This window comes from Leptonychotes weddellii, chromosome 3, assembly GCF_054177405.1.
Source record: "Leptonychotes weddellii isolate Sample4059 chromosome 3, ASM5417740v2, whole genome shotgun sequence".
In the NCBI taxonomy this organism is placed as follows: domain Eukaryota; kingdom Metazoa; phylum Chordata; class Mammalia; order Carnivora; family Phocidae; genus Leptonychotes; species Leptonychotes weddellii.
The window spans coordinates 23759563-23766002 of NC_138371.1; the positions used below are offsets into that span (position 1 = coordinate 23759563).

Here is a 6440-nt window from a genome sequence, read left to right on the forward strand (position 1 = left end):
GACGGTCACGCTCTGTCTAGCACCTTTCTCTTTGTGTACTGTTTTTTAGTTTTAGCGAAAGCCAATAAGCAGAAATCAATAAAGGTCATGTTAATCATTACAAAGGAAAAATGAAAGAAGGCTATGGCTGTAATCCAGAAAATGATCTAAGATTTGGAAAAACAAAAATATCCTAACATATAAATAAAGTTCCTCCGAGCCTGTCAGCAGGAGATGCTTGCAACCTGACCCTGTGTCTGTGTCTCCTCATTCGCCGACACCATCCTTTCCTATGAGAGACCCACCCCGGCTGGAGCTGGACTCTGGCACTCAACCAACTGAGCCACCCAGGTGCCCCTTTCATTGAGGTTTTGATTTGTATTTCCCTGATGATGAGTGATGTTGGGCATCTTTTCATGTGTCTGTTAGCCATCTGAATGTCTTCTTTGGAAAAGTGTCTATTCATGTCTTCTGCCCATTTCTTAACTGGGTTGTTTTTTTGGGGTGTTGAGTTTGGTAAGTTCTTTAAAGATTCATTTATTTTAGAGAGAGAAAAAGCTTGAGCAAGGGGAGGGGCAGAGGGAGAGAATCCTCAAGCAGACTCCCCAATGAGACTGAGGCAGGGCTCAATCCCAGGATCCTGAGATCACGACCTGAGGTAAAATCAAGAGCAGGATGCTTAACTGACTGAGCCACCCAGGTGCCCCAAGTTTGATAAGCTCTTTATAGATTTTTGGTACTAGCCCTTTATCAGCTATGTCATTTGCAAATATCTTCTCCTGTTCCATTGGTTGCCTTTTAGTTTGTTGATTGTTTCCTTTGCTGTGTGCAGAAGCTTTTTATCTTGAGTTCCCAACAGTTCATCTTTGCTTTTGTTTCCCTTGTCTCTAGAGACCTGTCTAGTAAGAAGTTCCTGCAACTGAGGTCAAAGAGGTTGCTGCCTGATTTCTCCTCTAGGATTTTGATAGTTTCGTGTCTTACATTTAGGTCTTTCATCCATTTTGAATTTATTTTTTGTGTGTGGTGTAAGAAAGTGGTCCAGTTTTTTTTTCTGCATGTCGCTCTCCAGTTTTCCCAAGACCATTTGTTGAAGAGATGATCTTTTTTCCATTGGAAATTCTCTCCTGCTTTGTCGAAGACTAGTTGGCCATACAGTTGTGGGTCCATTTTCTGAGTTCTCCATTCTGTTCCATTGGTCTACGTGTCTGTTTCTGTGCCAGTACCATACTGTCTTGATGACTACAGCTTTGTAATAGAGCTTGAAGTCCGGAATTGTGATCCTTCCAGCTCTGCTTTTCTTTTTCAACATTACTTTGGCTATTTGGGGTCTTTTCTGGTTCCATACAAATTTTAGAATTGTTTGTTCCAGCTCTGTGAAAAATGCTGGTGTTGTTTTGATAAGGATTGCACTGAATGTGTAGATTGCTTTGGGTAGTATAGACATTTTAACAATATTTGTTCTTCCAATCCATGAGTATGAAACGTTTTTCCATTTCTTTGTGTCTTCTTCAATTTCTTTCACAAGCGTTTTATAGTTCTCAGCATACAGATCTTTGCAGAGCAAAGAACCCAGAAGAGCCCCGGGGCAGGGGATGGGACTCCCTTGCTGGCTCGGTCAGCCATCTTAGGACACAGATTTTTCCTTATCATCTCCATTGGTGCCCATGGTTCCTGGTCACACTGCTTCAAAGAATGAAGAGGTAGACTAGAGGAACAGTGGTGGACAGCAAAGCAAAGTTTATTGGGTGACAGTACAAAGCTCCCAAGGAGAGAGGGGACCCAAGAGGGTTGTCACCAGAGTTTCTAAATCTAGGGATTTTTATGGCTTTGTTGGCAAGCTGTTTTAATCTGATTAACCCTCCCTGCACTTGTCATCCAATCAGGTTTTTGTCACATTGGAAAGGGTGAAGGCCTCTTTCCAGGGTGGTGTAAAATCCTTTTAAGGGTGGTTTCCTCTTGGGGTGGTGGGGGTGCTTGTCTCTGCCTGCCTTTCTTCCAACTATCCTTCCTCAGTATTTGCTTTAAAACTCCCTAGTGTTGATTACAAACTCTGGGATAAAGGACAAGAAAAGACAGCATTTTCTCAAATGGTATTAGTAATGGGGGGCTTTGCTGTTCTCTCTCTTGCTTTCTCTAAAATGGGAAGAACAAGCTATTGAAAGAAATGAAGCATAGAGACTTAAAGCCAACACTGATAACCCTTGTTCAACCTGGGGTCTGGCCACAGGACAATAATTGTCTGAAGTGGCCAATAAAGATATTGGCCTTAATATTGGAAACTAGAAAGAATGATAGCTAACTAAATTAGTAGGAAGGGTCACTTTCTATGGGTTTTGTTTTCCTAGCAACTTGGCAAGAACCTGGCCTCTCCTAAGTGTTAAGGCAAGGAAAAATAGTAATGATGTTACTATGAACTAGGCTCCTATTGCTGCCAGACTGGATGCTTCCCATATTTTGCCTTGTTTTAGCCTCACAACAACCCTGTGAGGTAGACACTATTAATACTCCATTTTATGAATAAGGAAACAGAGACATGGAAAGATTAACTCAGAGAGAGGTTTCCAACTTCAGTTTTGATCTGTAGAATGCTATATGTCCATGATTTTTCCACTATCCCATAAAAATAAAGTGGGGAAAAAGAAGCAAATCAAGTAGGCCACCCACAGTGTAAGCTCCCTACTCTGGACTATTACCTTACTCCTACATTTCTCATACTCCATCTTGTATTTTACATCATCTTATACCAGTCTTACTTTCATAAATGTATTCCAAGATCTTTGAAAGCTGATATTTTATCTTGTACAATGTTGTACCCTCAACATTAGGAGGAACTCAGTAAGTATTTAGTGAATAAGAGAATGAATGAATGAATAAACTTTGCTCTCCTAGGCCTTGTATCTATTTCCTACCACACCAAACCTAAATTCCTTGGTATGGTATTTAGTGATAATAAAAATACTAGCCAACAGTAACTGAACTGAACTGGACAACAGTAACAAAACTGATTAGTTACAATGCAGCAAACCTCTATGCAACACCCTTTACATAAACACCAGAACATTTAATCTCCACAATGACAGCGGACAACCTGGAAGGAACAGAGATTTAGGATTAAACCCAGGTAGTCTCATGCCTAAATCCATACAATAAGCCCTATGTCCCAGGCTCCCTCCCAGCTATTACCTATCTGCTGAACCTGAATTCCTACTTCTTCCCCAGATACATCCTCCAGTTAGATTGGTTTTTTTACTGTCCTTCCTTTCTATAAGCCTTCCTAATTTTTTTTTTTTTTAAAGATTTTATTTATTTATTTGACAGAGAAAGACCCAGCGAGAGAGGGAACACAAGCAGGGGGAGAGGGAGAAGCAGGCTTCCCTCCGACCAGGGAGCCCAATGTGGGGCTCAATCCCAGGACCCTGGGACCATGACCTGAGCTGAAGGCAGACGCTTAACGACTGAGCCACCCAGGCACCCCTAAGCCTTCCTAATTTTGTTCTAAGCTCCTCTAGCGCCGGGATCTTTAATTCCCTTCTGTTAACTCCCAGACCTCCAAATTCAAGGTATATGCCCTAACTGGAACATTCCTTGATTACTCTGGCCCTAATTTACATTTCAACCCAATTAATAAAAGCATGCCACGGAGAACTCTCCAGTAAAAAACGTGACTTATTCCTGCCAGGGAGATAAAATGACTCAAAGCCTTCATGAAACATTTGGCAATTTGACTAAATTAGCTCTGCATTCAGAAGCACCTTTTTTTTATTTCACAAAATGAAACATACTAACTTATGAAACATTCTAACTTTACAGTGGAGAGACCTGTTGGACACCACCTTAACCAAGTTAAGATATTAAAATTAAGGTGGTTCAAATTAACCTCACCAAGAATGGCACAAACTAACCTCAGGGATGTTCTGATGCAATATACTGAGAAGGACATCACATTACTTATGTACCCATTCTGCCATAAGGAAACCTCAAAAACCAACTAAGTTATTTCTAAAAATACCTGGCTTTTACTCTTCAAAAAATGGCAATGTCAAGATTTATCAGATAAAAGGAGCTGTGCCAGGTGAAAGAGTATTAAGGAGACAAGATAACAAAATATTCTGCATTGGACTTACCAAAAGTTCAGAAATAGCCAAAGCAAAACCAGTGAATCACTGAAGTAATTAGTAAAAGTTTCTTCTGCACACACGAAAAACAGTTCACAAACGGGAAGCACTCCAACCAAAACATGGAATGAGGCTCAGGAATTTATCGTTATAAAGCAGCTTAACAGTAGACACCCCCTGATCCAGTGTCACTTTCCACAGTTTCAGTTGCCTGAGGTCATCCCCGAGGTCCAGAATCAGACCATTCTCCTTCTGACATTTCCTCAGAAGGTCAATAGTAGCTTAATTCTACATCACAATGCCTCCTGTCATTCACCTCACCTCATCTATTTTACATAGGAATTTTAGTATCTCACATTATCACAAGAAGAAAAGTGAGTACAGTACAATAAGATCTTCTGAGAGCTCACATTCACATAACTTTTTTATAGTATATTGTTATAATTACTCTATTATTGTTGGTAATCTGCTACTATGCCTAATTCATAAGTTAGGCTTTATCATAGTGAAAGAGGATTTCAACTGCCTCCATCTTGACCTCAACTTTCTAGTTGGGTTCTTCTTTTCAGCTTGTCTCTAGGCTCAGGCAGAAGACCCTGGGAGCAAAGCGTCTCCTAATGGGAATCCAAACTACCCCCTCAAACAATAAGGACTGCCCTGAGCCAGCAAGACCCCACCTGTGATTCACTCTAAGAAAATGATCATTTGGTTTACACTGCTACCTACAAGTACCAACCCACATTTGCCCCACGTTTTCCTTATATAAACCTGGGAAGTATTTTCAGCACTTTGGAGACAGTCTTTAAGATGTTAGTCAGGTCTTCCTGGTGTTGGCCTTCCTGAAATAAATTACTTTGTTTCACCATCACTAATTTCTCTGCCTTTGAATTTTGTCAGCAGCGAGTGGCTGAACCTGGTCTGTTTGGGTCGCCGGGGGGCCAAATGCTCTGGCAACCATGCATTCCGGGGTACAACAGTACGTATAGCAAACAAAACAAAACAAAAACATAGTATATATATATATAGTTTGGTGCTTCATGGTTTGGGGCATACATTGGGTGGGGGTGAGGGGATGGGGGGGGCCGGGTCTTGGAACGTATCCCTAGCAGATAAGGGGGTGGGGGCTACTGTATGGTGAGGAAGCCAGTGACTGTTCTTCACAGTGATTAGTTATTAGTTATAATATTAGAATTTTCCTAAATGAGAGGGAACTGGTCTTCATATCAATCTTGGGACAAGAGTTCAAGGTTTGCCAATGATTTCCAGAGGTATAAGTAAGAAAAGACCCAGGTCAAGTTAGTTTTGCAGAATAAGCTAAATTCAGTGATGCAGAAATGTTGGGGTTTGGAGCCAACACGGCCAAGAAAGAATTCTTAAGACGTCTTCAGTGCAAAAAAGGTGGTTTTATTAAAGCACGGGAATAGGACCCATGGGCAGAAAAGAGCTGCACTGGGGTTGTGATGGGTGACTGATTATATACTTTCAAATTGCGAGGGGGTTAGGGCTAGCCTAAGTCCCTAAGGAATTTTGGAAACAAGGTTTCCAGGACCTTAAGGGGGCTAGCTATTGTTAGGAAAAGGTCATTTATTACTGTTTAGTAAACCCTCAGTCATGAGACCCTTCAGATGAATATCAGTGGGCTTGGAGGATGACTGCTAACATGTATCTTGTGTTGGTAGAGCTAAAGAAAGTTTCCAAAGGAATTTTTAATATGTTAAAGAAAACTTACAGGATCCTGGGGTGTTGGGAACATGTTAAGCTAAGATTGCCTTTTGCCCTTAGCAAAGTTGTTTTGTTTTGTTTTGTTTTTTATGGAACGCTTCATGAATTTGTGTGTCATCCATGCACAGAGGCCACACCAATCTTCTCTGTATTGTTCCAATTTTTGCACAAGGGCTGAGGAAGCGAGCATGCCCTTAGCAAAGTATCAACATCAGGGGGGCTGAAGGTCACTTTACCTGTTTCAAGGACTTGTCAATGAGCTGTAGGCAGTAAGGAAATTTAATTTTTTTCTTTTGCTTTTATTTCCCACATCATTCAGCTTTGTGACTGAACTGGTTTTGCTGCTCAGGCAATTTGCAAGTGCAAATTTTTTATTTTATCAGATTTAATTGTAATGAATGGAAATTATTAGGACATTTGTTGAAATTAGAATATGGATGGCAAATTTTTTATTTTATCAGATTTAATTGTAATGAATGGAAATTATTAGGACATTTGTTGAAATTAGAATATGGATGGTAGATTACTTAAGAATATCTTTTAAAGATTTTATTTATTTATTTGAGAGAGAGAGAGAGAGAGACAGAGACAGAGGGAGGGGGAGGGGCAGAGGGAGAGGGAGAA

The 6440-nt window shown here is 40.6% G+C and overlaps 1 long non-coding RNA gene and 1 other non-coding gene across 3 annotated transcripts in view; both read right to left on the reverse strand.

Annotated features, from left to right (window-relative positions):
* Positions 1 to 6440, reverse strand: part of LOC145720473 (uncharacterized) — a 122829-nt gene that overhangs the window by 112692 nt on the left and 3697 nt on the right. The window lies entirely within an intron of this gene.
* On the reverse strand, positions 5900 to 6006 carry LOC115940650 (U6 spliceosomal RNA). The gene has a single exon (XR_004075383.1). It is a non-coding gene; the product is annotated as a U6 spliceosomal RNA (small nuclear RNA).